Below are 16,220 nucleotides of genomic sequence, written 5' to 3' on the forward strand. Positions count from 1 at the left end.
GGGGTGTTTGGCCCCCCCCAGTGTTTGAACCCCCAGGATTTGGGGTCCGGGGGAGTTGACCCCAGGATTTGGGGTGTTTGACCCCAATGTTTGACCTCACCTCGGGTTTGAGGTCGGGGTTGAGATCAGGGATATTCCCTGGAGCCAGCGGCGGGATCGGGATCGGGAACGGGATCGGGAAGCGGAACAGGAACGGGGAGGGTCCCTGAGCCAATGCCGGACCCCAAGCCCAGGGAGAGGCCCCGCCGCAGTCCCGGAATGGCCCCATCCCCACAATCCCGGAGCCCTCCCCAGGCCCAGCCCCTCCCCGGCCGCTGAACGGAGCCTCCCTCAATCCCAGCCCGCCCCGATCCGGGCCGGAGCCATCCCCAGAGCCTCCCCCATTCCCGGCCCGGACCCTTCCATCCCTTTTTGGGGCGGCTCCTGCCGCTCCCCGCCCATTTCTGGGGGTTCCAAAGGGCCCCGCGGACCCTCCCCATTTTGGGGGTGTTGGGGTGGCCCAAGGGCTGCCCCGAGGGCCGAGGGGGGATCGAAAGCCCCAAACCCGAGGGGCTCCTGGGGGTGCCCAGTTCCTCCCGTCCCCAGCCCGAAACAGATCGTGGCCAATCAGAGCGCGGGGCGCTGATGACGATCCCGTTGCCGGGCAGACACTCGGCGCACTGGCCCCGCCCGGCGATTTCCAGCGAATCAGCGCCCGGCTCGGCTGTGACTCATCGCGTGCCGGGCAGAACCCAGCTCCTCTCACAGCGCTGGCCAATCAGAGACTGCGCGGGGCCATTCCCAGCCAATCAGAGCGTTTGTCGCTGATGGCTCTCAGTGTCCAGGAGCGGAATTTGGGGCGGGGGGCGGTGACCCCGGCGATGGGGATGGGGCGTGCGGGGGCAGCTGGGGCCGCACTGGTGGCACTGGGGGCGCTGGGAGCCCCCCCGGCCGCGGGGGGAGCGGGGGGCGCGGGGAGAAGGGGGGCGGGGGGGCCCCAAATTCAACCAAAGGGGGGTCGGGACCCCCAAAGGGAGCAGGAGGGGCCTGGAACCCCCAAAACCAAGCACGGGGGAGGGGAATGGGGACTGGGGGAACGATGGGGAAGGGGCGGGAGAGCGGGGGGAAAGAAGGGGATGGGACCCCCAAATTGAGGTGGGAGGGAGCTGTGGACTGGGGGAAACCCCCATCAAATCCCATTAAAATCCCATAAAAATCCCATTAAATTCCACTCAATTCCCATTAAACACCATTAAAATCCAATAAAATCCTATTAAATTCCATTAAAATCCCATGACATCTCATTAAAATCCCATAAAATTCCATTACAATCCCATCAAATTCCATTAAAAGTCCATAAAATCCAAAGAAAATCCCATTAAATCCTATTACATTTCTATTAAACCCTATTAAATTCTATTAAAATCCTTCTAAATTCCTATTAAAATCCATTAAAATTTCCTCAAATCCCATTAAACGATCCCAAACCCACACAGTGCCCTGAATTACCCCCCACAAACACGGCCCTAAAAACCCAACCATGTGAAAAATTACCCCAAATTGTCCCAAATTTACCCTGAATAACCCCCCAAAAAACGGCAAACAATCCCAATGGCACACAAAGAACCCAAATCCCCCAAATGACCCCAAAGGCCCCAAATGACGCCAATCCCATAAATGACCCCATATCCCATAAATGACCCCAAATCCCATAAATGGGACTGGGAGAGGGGAGGAGAGGGCAAGGAAAGGTGGAGTGGGACAAACTGGGAGAGGAAATCAAACTCTGCAGTCAGACAGAGCAGGGATTTGTGTATCCAGCGCTGGGAGCGAGGGGGATCTCTCTGGCAAAAACCCACTCGGTCTCCTTTAGCCTTCAGCTCCATTTTAAAAGTCACAATTACAACACTTCATTAGCATACTCACATTTGCATAAAGCTGTGTCCCGGTTTTACAGCCGTGTGTGGCTTCAGCGCCTGCGTCCGTTCCTCCTGTGGCGGCCCTCAGTCTTCTGGTGCTCTTTTGATGAAGGCTTCTGTCGTCCTCCTCATGCTGGAACTTTTTACCTGGACCATCAGCCCATGCCTGGTGCTCCTTGTTCTTCAGTCTAACCTGGTCTGAGCTGATTTTGCCCTTTGCAAGCTCTGTTCAAACTTGCTCTCTCGCTCTCGGTGCGTTTGTTGTGTCGCTGGCTCTGCTCTCTCTCTTGCTCTGCTGCCTCGCTGGCTTTGCCTGCATGTGAAAAATGCATGTATTTTATGATTGGCTTTTCACAAATATTAAAATGAATATTATATGTCTTGTGTTAGAAAGCAATGCTGTATTAATTCTCTTAAGTAGTGTGTTAAATATAGTTTTAGGTTATAAAAAGTGCTAAAATAGAAACGATGCTATGTAGGATTCTTGTTTTAAAGAAAGGACTCACAGTGAGATAGCAGCCACAGGACACCTAAATCTTTCAGATAAAAAGAATTTCTTGCCCTCTTATCAGAAGGAATTAACTTCTTCCCGCCTCGAAGGCGCTGTTAGGATTCGGAGGAAGAAGGTGGCACTGCCCAGACAGAATCCTGTGCTTGAATGGAATTTATGCATCATGGATGAAGTGTATGAATATGCAACAGGCTGTTGTTTTTAAGGGTTAATCCTTTGATAACGGGTGTCCCTTTTCGGGCTCGTGGTGCCCAGAAAAAGGTACCCGGACCTCCATAACCCTTTCTCTCTATTGTCTCATATTGTCCTAATTCAAATTGTCCAAATTCTTATTACTCTAATTGTATTGCTATTTTTATAACCACTTTATTACTAATGAACTTTTACAATTTCAAAATCAAGTGATTGGCGTGTTTCACACTGCACATCTCGCTCCAGGGCTGCTTGTGCTGAACCTTTCCTTGCACAGCCCTGAGGATTCCCCCAGCCCGGGCTCCCAGCAGCTCCAGGCCCGGCCAGGAGGAGCAGCAGGGCCAGGGCTGGCCGGGCGTCCCCCCAGATGTGGCCCCCGCTGGTGGCACAGCCGGACCCTTGGGAGGCTGCCTCAGGCTTTATTGTCCACCAGCATCCCAGGAGGGAGCAGAAAATCCTCCTGCAGACGCTGATTCCGGAGGCTGCCAGCGCTTCCTTGTCTCCAGGAGCTTCTGCCAAGCCCCAGTGAAACTCTGGTGCCACATTGTTCCACAGCCTCACAACGCTCTCCTGGCTCCTGTGAGGTCCCTCTGGGTCCCGCTGCAGCCTTGGCTCTATCAGGGTCTCCTGGCTCCATCAGGCTCTCCTGGCTCCATCAGGGTCTCCTGGCTCCCATCAGGCTCTCCTGGCTCCATCAGGGTCTCCTGGCTCCCATCAGGGTCTCCTGGCTCCATCAGGGTCTCCTGGCTCTATCAGGGTCTCCTGGTCTCCATCAGGCTCTCCTGGCTCCATCAGGGTCTCCTGGCTTCCATCAGGGTCTCCTGGCTTCCATCAGGGTCTCCTGGCTCCATCAGGCTCTCCTGGCTTCCATGATGCTCCATTCTGTCCCAAGGGGCATCCGTGGCTCAGCTTTGGAGCCCTGAAAGATCCAAAGGTTACCCCCAAAAAACACCAGCCCAGGGACCCCCCGGATATTTGTGCTGAGCTCCCGCTGCCCAGGCACCTGCATGGAACCCAAGTGACCGCTGGGACTCCATGGAATGTCCTGGAACAAACTGTCCCTGGTCAGACAGGGGTGCCATGGAACACAGGTGCCACTGGGACACGGACACTGCCCATGGAACCGAGTGTCCATGGGGACAGAGCCGGGCCTGATGGAACACTGGAGAACATTGTCACCCCATGGAATCCCATGGAACCAGGTGTCCATGGTGACACTGGAGAACATTGTCACCCCATGGAATCCATGGAACCAGGTGTCCATGGTGACACTGGAGAACATTGTCACCCCATGGAATCCATGGAACCAGGTGTCCATGGTGACACTGGAGAACATTGTCACCCCATGGAATCCCATGGAACCAGGTGTCCATGGTGACACTGGAGAACATTGTCACCCCATGGAATCCATGGAACCAGGTGTCCATGGTGACACTGGAGAACATTGTCACCCCATGGAATCCATGGAACCAGGTGTCCATGGTGACACTGGAGAACATTGTCACCCCATGGAATCCATGGAACCAGGTGTCCATGGTGACAGAGCCGGGCCCAATGGAACCTACTGGAACACAGGAGAACACTGTTACCTGTTGGAACCCGGGCTGCTGAGAATTTTGGACTTTCTGAGCTGACAGACACTGACCCCCAAGAGAACACTGCATTTGACCTGAGGCTGTGGAGAAGGCTTCCAAAATGGAATGATGGAACTGGGATTATGGGTGTGGAGTTTGAATAGAAGGGTGTAATATCACATGGTGGACAACTTGGAGTTTAAGGTTTTAGAATATAGTAATATAGATAAAGCAAGATGGAGGTTTTAGGGTGGAGGCTGATCCTTCTTCTTCTTCTTCTTCTTCTTCTTCTTCTTCTTCTTCTTCTTCTTCTTCTTCTCCTTCTTCTTCTTCTCCTTCTCCTCCTCCTCCTCCTCCTCTTCCTCCTCCTCCTCCTCCTTGTCCCTTATGTTGGGCATGGGTGATTGGTTATTGGGTTAAAAGTAAAAATAATTTAGCTGCCATTTCTTAATTGGACAGTTTATCCTCAAAAGACCTTGCAGAGAGAGACAGGGCTCCATTTTTACCTTGTTAGTGAAGTGCTGCAGAACTCACAGCTTGTGAGACTGTTCTAGAGACAAGAGCTAATGAACACCTGAGTCCAAACAAGAAATGCTGTCTTGGGATTTCATCCCGACCTTGGCAGAAAAGAAGCAAAAGAATTGACTCTTACCCCACGGAATCTCATGGAACCAGGTGTCCACTGTTTCATGGTGCAGCCTCAGAGAGTGGTGAGACCCTTGTGTCACCATGGAATATCCTGAAACCACAGCTCCCTTGTGACAAACCTGGGCTTTATGAAACCAAGGACACCGCTGGGATGCAATGGAATCTCAGGGGACCAAGGGTCAGCTGTCAACACATCAGCTTCTCAGGAAACCAAGGCAAACACTGTGACACAGAGAGGGGCCCTCATGGGACCCAGGAGACCATGGAGACACCGTGGTGGGATCTCATGGAACCAAGTGTGAATTGTTACAGCACCCAGGAGACCATGGTGACACCGTGCTGGGATCTCATGGAACCAAGTGTGAATTGTTAGAGCACCCAGGAGACCATGGTGACACCGTGGTGGGATCTCATGGAACCAAGAGCCCAGAGTTTCACAGCTCAGCCTCAAGGAGCGCTGGAGACCATGGTGTCCCAAAGGGAACACATGGAACAAAGGCTCCTTAGTGACACAGCAGGGCCTCATGGAATGCAAGAGATCATCCTGATGGAATGGAAACTCATGGATTCAAGGGTCCACTCTTTTGCTGCATGGCCTCATGCAATGCTGGAGACCATTGTGGCACCATGGAAACGAATGGCACAAAGGCTCCACTGTGACCCAGCAGGGCCTCATGGAACCAAGGACACCGCTGTGATACAATGGAATCTCATGGAACCAAGGTCCAGTTGTGGCAAAGCTGGGCCTCGTGGAACCAAGGACACAGCCATGATGCAATGGAATCTCTAGGATCCAAGGATCAATTGTCAACACATCAGGTTCTCATGAAACCAAGCAGAACATTGTGACACAGTGGAATCTCATGGGAGCAAGGCTCTGCTTTGATCAAGTGGGACCTCATGGGACACAGGTGCCACAGGGACATTGTCAGGCCTGGTAGGAACAAGACACCACTGTGTCAGACCAAGGCCTCATGGGACCTAGGAGAGCCCTGTGACACAATGGAACTGATGGAACCAAGGGCCCATTGTGACACGGCAGGGTCTCCTGGAACCCCTGTGCCACTGGGACATTGCCAGGGCTGGTGCAAGCAAGGTTCCACTGTGACAAAGGCAGGCCTTGTGGCACCCAGGAGACCATTGTGGGACAATGGAATCTCATGGAAGCAAGGCCCCATTGTGACAAAGCGCGGCCTCATGGAAGCCCAGTGCCACTGGGACATCTCCAGCCTTGGAGGAAGCAAGTGTCCATTGTGACACAGCACAGCCTCAAATCACAGGAGAGCAGAGGGATGGAGCCATGGAATCTTGGGGAACCAAGTGTCAATTCTAAACACAGCGAGGACTCATGGAACCCAGGAGACCATTGTGATGCTGCACTTTGTCACAACGGGGCCGTGCTTCTATGAGGATCCATGGGCCCACAATGTTCTCCTGGGTTCCAGGAGGCCCCGCTGGGTCACAATGGCCCCTTGCTCCCACGAGCCACAGCACGGTCCCCGTTGCCCCTGGGTTCTGTGAGGCCCTGCTGCGTTCACAACTGACACTTGCTTCCATGAGATTCCATTGTGTCACAGTGGCCCCCATGTTTCCATGAGGTTCTGCTGTGTCACAGTGGACACTGGGTTCCACAAGAGCTGGCAATGTCCCAGTGGCACCTGTGTCCCGTGGGCCCCACTTTGCCAAGGCAGAGCCTTGGCTCCATGAGATTCCAGGCTGTCCCAATGCTCTGCTGAGTTCCACGAGGCTGTGCTGTGTCACAATGGACACTGAGTTCCACCTGCCCTGGCAATATCCAAGTGGCCCCTGGCTTCCATGAGGCCCCGTTGTGTTGGCAGGTGACACTTGGTTCCCCAAGATGTCATTGTCACGCCGCTCTCCTGGGCGCCCTGAGGCCTTGCTGTGTGTGAGAAATGACCGCTACTTTTAAAATTTTAAGGGTGATTCAACCTTGAAAAAAATGACAACAAAGGACTGAAACAGGAGAAATCACAGCACTGGGAGCCCTTCCCCACCCCGTGCCTATCAGCCACATGGCTCCTTCACAAATTGGCTGCTCCTCCTTTTAGGCTTTTGGTGTTGCACCAGGTAATCCTAGCCCCACCCAAAGTCTGTCAGGTAACTCTTTGTGGCCGTCCATTGGTGGAGAATGCTTTCTTGCACCCTGACTGGAGAGCAGGTGTGGCCATGCCTGCCTTCCAGTGACAAACCTGCCCTCCCCAAATGCCCCAACCACCAAGGCCATTACAAGGGCAGGGGAAAGAGGACTGTGGGGGACAGATGACAATAAAATCACTACACATCTTAACACACACATAGGATCTATCTCCTCACTGTGAGACCCAACTATGACATTACTCATCTGTAACACTGTGCAATAATGGAGCCTTGTTCCTAGCAGACCTGGCAATGTCCCAGTGGCACCTGTGTCCCATGAGGCCCCACTTGGTCAAAGCAGAGCCTTGGCTTAACAACTGACCCTTGTTTCCTTGAGATTCCATTTGTGAAAAACACGTTCACTCTCCTGTGAAAATGTACAAACTTTAATAAAGGACAATGGGAGACCAGGACCATGGAGCAAAGGTTATTATGGCCGGGTGCATCTTGGCACTCAGCCAGGAGCACCCTGTTACCTTCGGGGATCCCCTGAAATACCTTTCCCCTTACATCAGCCTGGTGCATATTCATAGAGCCTCATGCATATCCATCAACTACTTTACATATTCCAGGAATGATTTTACATGGCCCCTCCTTGGGTCTGCCTTTTCAGAGCATGTGTGTTTCTTGGCTGTGGTTTTGGCTCCTTCTCTTTATCACCTCCAGGTTTTGGGCCTTGCTGCACTCTGCCTTCAGACAGGGAGTGCTGAGAGTTGGCAGATCTGTACAGGTGTCCTCATCCTGGGTGCATTGGATGTTATCCCATCCAAGCAGGCAGTTTAACACAAGCACACTTCTATCAGCTATTTCACTACTATGTCTAAGCTCAATTAACAACAGAAATAAAAACGATATCTTTAGAACAAAGTTACTTTAACACCACACATATAAAATCCATTTTAATATTTGCAAAAAGCCAATATTATGATATTTATCTATATCAGGGTGAAGGAGCCCTGGCCCAGGCTCTGGCCATGGGGCACACGGGGACGCTGCCGGGGGGTCCCTGTCCCCCTGTGCCACCCCCAGGGCCCCGGCCCCCTGTCCCCGTGTCAGGCTCTGGGGTCGATCTCGTGGAACATCCTCTGGGGGAGGCTGCGAGGCCGGGGGACCCGGGGGGACCCGGGGGGAGGGGGGACCCCGCTGTGCACGAGCAGGGTTGGACTGCTCTGGGGGGAGCTGTGAGGGGGCCGGGGCAGAGTGACCTCCCCAGGGACCTCACACAGCCCCCGTGATGTCACACAGCCCCTGTGATGTCACACAGCCCCTGTGATGTCACACAATCACTCTGTTATGTCACACAACCTCCATATGATGTCATTCCGCTGCTATGTGATGTCACACTGCACATTTGTGATGTCACTGTCACCCTGTGATGTCACAGCCTTCTCTGTGGCATCACACAGCTGCTCTGTGACTCTGTGTCACAACCCACATTGTGATGTCACAGAGCCGCCTTCAGTGATGTCACAGCTAGTTCTGTGCTGTCACAACCCCCTCAGTGCTGTCACACAGCCCACTCTGTGCTGTCACACAGCCCCTTGCTGCCATCCCAGCTGCTCTGTGGCTCTGGGACACAGCCCCAGAGGTGCTGCTGTGACACAGCCCCCGCGGGGACATCCCACAGCCCCGGCCAGTGCTGAGCCCCTGTGAGCTCTGTCTGTGCCCTGCTTGTGTCCCTGAGGGGCCCTGGCAGTGCCCCAGCCCTGCTGGGCTGTGCACAGGAGCTGCTCCTGGCCAGAGCTGTCTCTCTGCAGCTCTGCTGCCCTTGCCAGGAGCTGCCTCTGGGCCAGGAGCCCAGCCCAGCTCAGCAGCACAGACACAGCACAAGGACTTTAATCACCCTCTGGGCCTTTGCTGCTATTTGCATCACACCCAGTCCCACAGAGTGGGCTCAAAGACTTCTCAAGAGCTCCAAGTGAGATTGAAAGACTGAAGTTTCTTGTACTTTAAAGAGATCCCTGTGAGGGACAGCACTGAGAAAGTGTCCCCGGGTTCCAGGGAGAGCAGAACACTGGAGGCCCTGATGGCAGCTGGGGACAAACAAGGCAAAGGTGTCTCTGGTGCTGAGCAAACCTGGATTTGTTTCAGGAATGTAAAGGGCCAAGGCCTGAGCCCCAGGGCCTGGCCAGGCAGATCCTGTCCCTCCCTCCTTGCTCAGGGCTCTTCCCGGGATGGGCACTGGCATGTGGGGATGGGCAATGCCAAGGGCAGGAGCGTGGGGCAGCCCCTGCCAGGCTGCTGAGCAGGGACAAGGAGGCCATGAGGCCCCAGGCCTGCAAGGGTCACTTGTCCCCTCCTGGCTCAGGCCCAGGCCCAGCAGCCATGGCCAAAGCGCTGCCCAGGTTGGCTCTGTCAGGGCTGTCTTGCAGCTGCTGCCCATCCCTGTGCCCTGTGCAGCCCAGGCTGTCCCACGGTGTCCCTGCCCTGGCCTCTGTCCCTGCAGGCTCTCGGCATCCCCCGGCTGCCCCACCTGGCTGGGCCCTTCCTTTGCTGACAGCTCTGCCTCCTGCCTGCCCCTGCCCGCCCACACAAAGCCTGGGGCTGCTCCAGGCTCCTGCTGGGGATGTGCTGCACCACAGCCCTGCCCTGACAGGGAAATTCCTTTCTCCTGCTGCCACTCTGGGCCTCCCCAGCTGCCCTTGGCGTTAATTCTTTCTCTCTCTGGCTGTTTTCCACTATGTCAAAAGGATCCACCAGCCCTGAAATCGCTCTTTAAACACTCTCATGGCTCTGCTCCACTGTCCTCAGGCTCCACCCCACTGAGCACAGAGCTCCTTTGTCCCTATACAGTGCTCATGGGCCCTAGGTCTCCAAACCCCCCCTCCTTGGGACATCTCTGGGCCCTCTCCAAAGTGTTTCCAAATGAAAACATTCAGCTCAGGGTCTAAAGAAATCACCAGAGGACAGGGCCAGCCTGACCTGTCTGTCCTGACTACTTTTGGGAGCAAAACTTTTGGCAAAACTTTTGGGAGCAGTCTGGGAGCAATCCTTGGATATACAGAATTTGGGAGGCCAAATTCTAATTTTGGCCATGGTCCCTGGACAAGAAGGCTGGTTCTTTTCCATAGGAATGCAGGAACAGAGCCCCAGTGTTTCAGGGGCAGATGAGAGGTGACCACCAGAGGGCAAGGCCAGCCAGAGCTGGCAGGTTTTGTTTTGTGAGATGCCCTTGCATAGAGGGAATTATTTTAGGGAGATTACCCGTTCTGGCAATGGGCATCTGAAAAGTCAGACAGCCCTTTTCCATAGCAAGGAAAGCACAGAGCCCTAGTGCTCCAAGAGCTGATGAGAGGCAGCCCTTGACACCCCAAGATCAGCCAGAGCTGTCAGGTGGCCCCTGGGAGGCCAAGCCAGCCAGAGCTGTTCCATGTTCCCTGGGTTCCATGGGGTCCCACAGTGTCCCAATGGTCCCTTGCTTCCATGGGGCCCTGAGGTGTCATAATGCCCCCTTGGTGACAGGAGGCCCTGAAGGTTGGAACGGTCTCCAAGGTTCTACCAGGCCTCAAAGAGCCACAATGGTCTCTGGGTCCATGGAGCCCCTCTGTGTCACCATGGCCCCTTGGTTCCCTGGGCTCCAGTGGTGCCACCATGATCCCCTTGGTTCCATGGGCTCCAGTGGTGCCACAATGATCCCCTTGGTTCCATGGGCTCCAGTGGTGCCACAATGATCCCCTTGGTTCCATGAGGTCCCCAAAGTGTCCCAGGGATCTCCATGGGAAGGAAAGAACCCAGCCCCACTGTTGCAGGCGCAGCCACCAGAGGCCCAGGCCAGCCAGCCTTGACGGTACTGGCAGATTTTGCCTGGGAGCAACCCTTGGATATTGAGAATTTCAGAGGTGGAATCCCAATTTCAGACATGGACACTGGAGGAGAAGGATGGTTCTTTTCCATAGGAAGGAAAGCACAGAACACCAGTGGTGTCTCAGGGGCAGATGAAAGGCGGCCATCAGAGGCCAAGGCCAGCCAGACCTCTCTGTCCTGGCAGCTTTTGTCTGAAAGCAACCCTTGGATATCAGGAATTTGGGAGGTGGAACCCCAATTTCGGCTGTTTCTGCATGGATAAGAAGGACGGTTCTTTTCCATAGGAAGGAAAGCACCCAGCCCCAGTGTTTGGACAGCAGGGGAGAGGCAGCCCCAGGAGGCCAAGGGCAGCCAGACCTGTCTGTCCTGGCAGCTTTCACCTGGGAGCAATCCTTGGATGTACGGAGTTTTGGAGGTGGAATCCCAGTTTTGGCCATGGTCAAGATGGGTGTTTTTGCCCATAGGAAAGTAAAGCACAAAGTCCAAGTGTTGAGGAAGAAGATGAGAGGTGGCCACCCTCAGGCCAAGCCAGCCAGCCCTGTCTCTCCTGGCACCTTTTGTCTAGGGGCTTTCCTTGGACATTGGGCATTTTGGAGGTGCAATCTCAGTTTTGGCTGTGGGTGCCTGGACAGGAAGAAGAGTTCTTTTCATAAGGAAGGAAAGCACCCAGCCCCAGTGTTTCAGAGGCAGATGAGGGCCAGCCCTCAGGAAGCCAAGGCCAGCCAGACTTGTCAGTGCTGGCAGCTTTTGTCTGGGAGCTGTCCTTGGATATAAGGAATTCCAGAGGCAGTTGCCCAATTTTGGCCATGAGTGCCTGCTTGAGATGGAGGTTTTTTTCCCACAAGAAATAAAAGTGATAGTGCAGCCCTGGAAAATGTTAAAAATAGTCTTTGAAAATATTGGGCTTTGTGTTTTCTCAGGTCACTGCACCTGCGTAAGCAGTATGATAAAAGATATAATTGTTAGATGTGGTGATTTTTTAGTAATTAAATATAATTATTCTATAACCATAAGAAGAATTGTGAGAAACTCTGTTGGAAATTTAAAGGGGGCTATGTTTAGCTGAAATCTGTGTATACAATAGAACAATTTAAGTTTAATAATTAACATGAAAGTTATGTAATGATAGAGGATAAAACACGTTCACCTCGAATGTGTGGTCGGAATCAGATTTGGGTGGAAACTTCCCTGATTCCCAGAGCTCTTGAATAAAAAGCACCGCATATAATCGCTGATGTGATTATGTGTTTCTGAACGCTAACATTTTGGCGACCCCGGATGGGACCCTGCGGGTGCTGCTGAGCGAGTTTCGCGACTCGACCGTGCTCCAGCCGGCACCGAGGGATTCTCGGGGAGCTCGATCGGCCACGACCGCTTCTGCCGCTCGCCACGTCCCCGGGAGAAAGGTAAGGTGCTTTTTACTTTGGTTTGGGTGCCTGCCAATGAGACGCAGCGAAAGCTACGCTTGGTTGGGCTAAAGGAATTCCTGCTGGTACAAGCCCAGGCGCCGTTCCATAAGACAATCGCGAGAGCGTTGCGGGTTCGGCAATTTGTGGTATATTTGGAAGGGAGAAACTTAAAGGGATTTTGGGCGGCAACACCTCTATCCCGCAAAGTTCTCCTTTGGGGTGCTTACTAGCACATTGGAAACAGGGTAATTTTGGGGAAGAATTACGTAAAGCTAAGTTGATTGATTATTGTAATACATGGTGGCCAGAATATGCCTGGGAGAATGGTGACAAATGGCCAAAATACGGAACTCTGCAATATAACACTATTTCGCAGTTAATGTCATTTTGTAAACAAGAAGGAAAATGGGATGAGGTTCCGTATGTTGATTTGTTTTTCTATTTACGGGCAAAGCCAGAATGGCAGGATGAATGTGGATTAATGATGGTTAAAACAACTGCAAGCAATAAGTGTGGGGTTTGTGAGGAACGTTGTTTAGAACACTTGGCGTTGAAAGAAAGCCTGAGTAGGGAAAATTATACAGATATTGATTTACAGGTAGCTCCAATAGGAACAAGAGAACCTAACCCTATCCCACCTGTTCCATCTGTCCCTATCCCACTGCCTGCTCCTACCCCACCTAGTCCTGAACCTGTCTCGTCTAGTACACCCTTCCCTCTTTATTCTCCTCTCCCATCGTCACCTGATCCCTCTTCCTCGGAAGATGAGCAAAACCTAACTGTGGCAGGAAGGAGAGAGAGAGAATCAGCGATGGGGTAGCCCACAGAACCAGGAGTCGGTCTAACCTTGCCCCAGTTATGGATAGAAAAGACATAGGCAGACAAAAACGGACTGTAATTGCCCCCTTGCAACAAAGTGTAGGAGTGGAAGGGCCAGTATTTGTAAAAGTGCCTTTCTCTCCCGCAGATTTAGATATTTGGAGACAATCAGCCAGAATTTATAGAGAAAATCCTGATAAAATGGCATGAGTAGTAAAAATGGTTATAAAAACCTCAAAATCCTGACTCAGATGACATAAAATAATATGTATATTAATACATATATATATATATAGTATATTAATATATCTAATATATATTTATATTTAGTATATTAATATATCTAATATATTAATATTAGACACTTTGATGGATTCTACTGAGAAACAGATGGTACTTAAGGCAGACAAAGAAAGGGCAAGAGAGGACATCAGAAATGGACTCGTAACAGGGAATTGAGATGAGAATTTCCCAATTGAGGATCCAAATTGGGACCCTAATTTATTTTGCGATATGGGGAGACTACGGAAATATCAAGAGTGGATCCAAATAGGAGTTCAGAATGCGTTGCCCAAAACTATAAATTGGTCTAAACTATATGAAGTTCGGCAGGAAGAGACAATGTCCAGACTTGAATAACCAGTTTCACCAGGGCAATCAGTGCCAGCAGGTTACCAAGGGGATGGTTTTGGGGGAGTATACCAGCTGACTAGACATAGAGCCAGTAGAACAAGTTAAGGAACCTCTTATAAATAAACAATTAGGACATAAAGAGGTCAAATTTCTAATAGATACAGGAGCTACTTACTCGGTATTGAATGATTTGCAAGGACAAATTGGGGACAAGGAAACAACAATAGTCGGTGCTACAGAGAAAGAGGAAAAATGGCCATTCTTGCAACCCCTAGATTTGTGTTTTGGGAACAAAGTTATAACACACGAATTCCCACATGCACCTGAGTGTCCAATTCTGCTTTTCGGGAGAGATTTGCTAGAGAAACTTGATACGGTAATAACCTTTGAAAATGGGGAGCTTATAATGAAAATACCTGAATCAAAGACGGGACAGATATTAATGATCAAAGAAAAACCTGTTCCCTCTATCCCTAGGGAGGTAGGAGATGCAGTGATTCCCTCTGTATGGGAGACAGATATACCAGGGAAATCTAAATTGGCACAACCAGTGCATGTAGAGTTAAAAGAAGGGGCGAGGGCTCTACAAGTCAAACACTATTCCATAAAACCAGAAGCACAGCAAGGAATAAGTAAAGATTATTGAGAAATTCTTGAAATACCGAATTTTAGAAGAATGTGAATCAGAATTTAATACACCAATATTTCCAGTAAAGAAGCCAAATGGTGAATATAGATTAGTGCAGGATTTGAGAGCAATAAATAAAATCACAAAGGACATTTCTCCAGTGGTAACAAATCCTTACACATTGCTAACATCCGTAAAGGAGATATATAAGTGGTTTACTGAAATTGATTTAAAAGATGCCTTTTTCTGAATCCCCCCTTGACAAAGAAAGTAGGAAACTGTTTGCCTGTGAGTGGGAAAACCCAGGGAATGGGAGAAAGACCCAGCTCACCTGGACACGATATAAGAACTCGCCGACCCTATTCGGAAACCAACTGGCAAAGGAGCTGGAGATCTGGACCGAGAATGGGCAAGTTCCAAGAGACCAATACCTGTTGTTGCAGTATGTTGATGATGTACTAATAGCTACAGAAGAAAAGCAACCTGTATAAAGGTAACCATTGAGATTTTAAATTCCCTGGGAATGGGAGGTTATAAAGTATCCAGAGGAAAGGCACAAATTGCCCAACAGACTGTGATCTACCTGGGATGTGAAATTTCACAAGGGCAATGAAAACTAGGCACTAACCGTATCCAAGCTATTTGTGCTATTCCAGAGCCCCAGAATCTACATGAGCTGCGAGTCTTCCTTGGGATGGCAGGATGGTGTCGCCTCTGGATCATGGACTATGGACGGATTGCAAAACCCCTGTGTGAAGCTCAGAAGATGCAGCCATTCACCTGGGGCAAGCCGCAGAAAGAAGCCTTCCTAAAATTAAAGGAAGCACTGACAACTGCTCCAGCATTAGGCTTACCTGATCTGTCTAAAGATTTTCAGCTGTTTGTCCATGAAAGGCTGCGCCTAGCACTAGGAGTCCTGACCCAAGGTCTGGGAAGCTGGAAAAGGCCGCTGGGCTACTTTTCCAAACAACTTGACAGCATAAGTGCCGAGTGGCCTCCATGTCTGCGGGCAGTCGCAGCCACTGTGATGCTGATACAAGAAGCCAGGAAGCTCACGATGGGAAGGCACATAGATGTCAATGTACCACACATGGTAACCACTGTCTTAGAGCAGAAGGGGGCCATTGGCTATCGCCAAGCAGGATGATGAAATTCCAGGTAGTCCTGACTGAGCAGGATGATGTCACATTAAAAACAACCAACCTTTTGAATCCAGCTTTGTTCCTGGGTACCACAACTGAAGAAGGCCCATTAGAGCATGACTGTGTGGAGGTAATAGAGTACACCTACTCAGCAAGAGAAGACCTGAAAGACGTCCCACTAGAGCAGCCAGAGTGGGAGCTGTTTACAGATGGGAGCAGCTTCGTGGAAAACGGAACCAGATACGCTGGGTATGCGGTAACAACAGTCAGTACAGCAGTGGAGGCAAAGGCATTACCACCAAATACATCTGCCCAGAAGGCAGAACTGGTTGCTTTAACCAGGGCACTAGAATAAAGAGAAGGGAAAAGGATAAATATCTGGACTGACTCAAAATATGCTTTTGGAGTGGTGCATGTACACGGAGCACTGTGGAAAGAAGGAGGACTATTGTCCTTCTCTGGGTATGCACATTAAACATCAGGATGCAGTCCTGCAATTGATAAAGGCAGTACAAAAACCTGAACAAGTGGCAATCATACACTGCAAAGCACAGCAATCAGGAAACTCCAAAATCTGTGAGGGAAATCAAAAGGCAGACTGGACAGCCCGACAGGTTGCTCGAGAGGTGCAAACAACAATGGCATTGATACCTTTATAGCTTAATGTATCCCAATTCAATTTGCCTCCAGAACCAAAATATTCAGTAGAAGATGAGAGACTGGCACGTTTGCTAAATGCACAAAAGAACTCAGAGGGATGGTATGTGACTGCACAAGGACAGATAGTGGTACCCCCTTGATAATG

General features: G+C 51.1%; 1 protein-coding gene and 1 pseudogene across 1 annotated transcript in view; one reads left to right on the plus strand and one right to left on the minus strand.

Moving 5' to 3' along the window:
- LOC129126905 (uncharacterized) overlaps positions 1-16,220 on the minus strand; it is a 208,327-nt pseudogene that overhangs the window by 57,483 nt on the left and 134,624 nt on the right.
- LOC143695250 (uncharacterized) overlaps positions 1-16,220 on the plus strand; it is a 62,310-nt gene that overhangs the window by 29,005 nt on the left and 17,085 nt on the right. The gene's annotated exons all lie outside the window — the stretch shown is intronic.

Source organism: Agelaius phoeniceus, chromosome 15, assembly GCF_051311805.1.
Source record: "Agelaius phoeniceus isolate bAgePho1 chromosome 15, bAgePho1.hap1, whole genome shotgun sequence".
NCBI classification, from domain to species: domain Eukaryota; kingdom Metazoa; phylum Chordata; class Aves; order Passeriformes; family Icteridae; genus Agelaius; species Agelaius phoeniceus.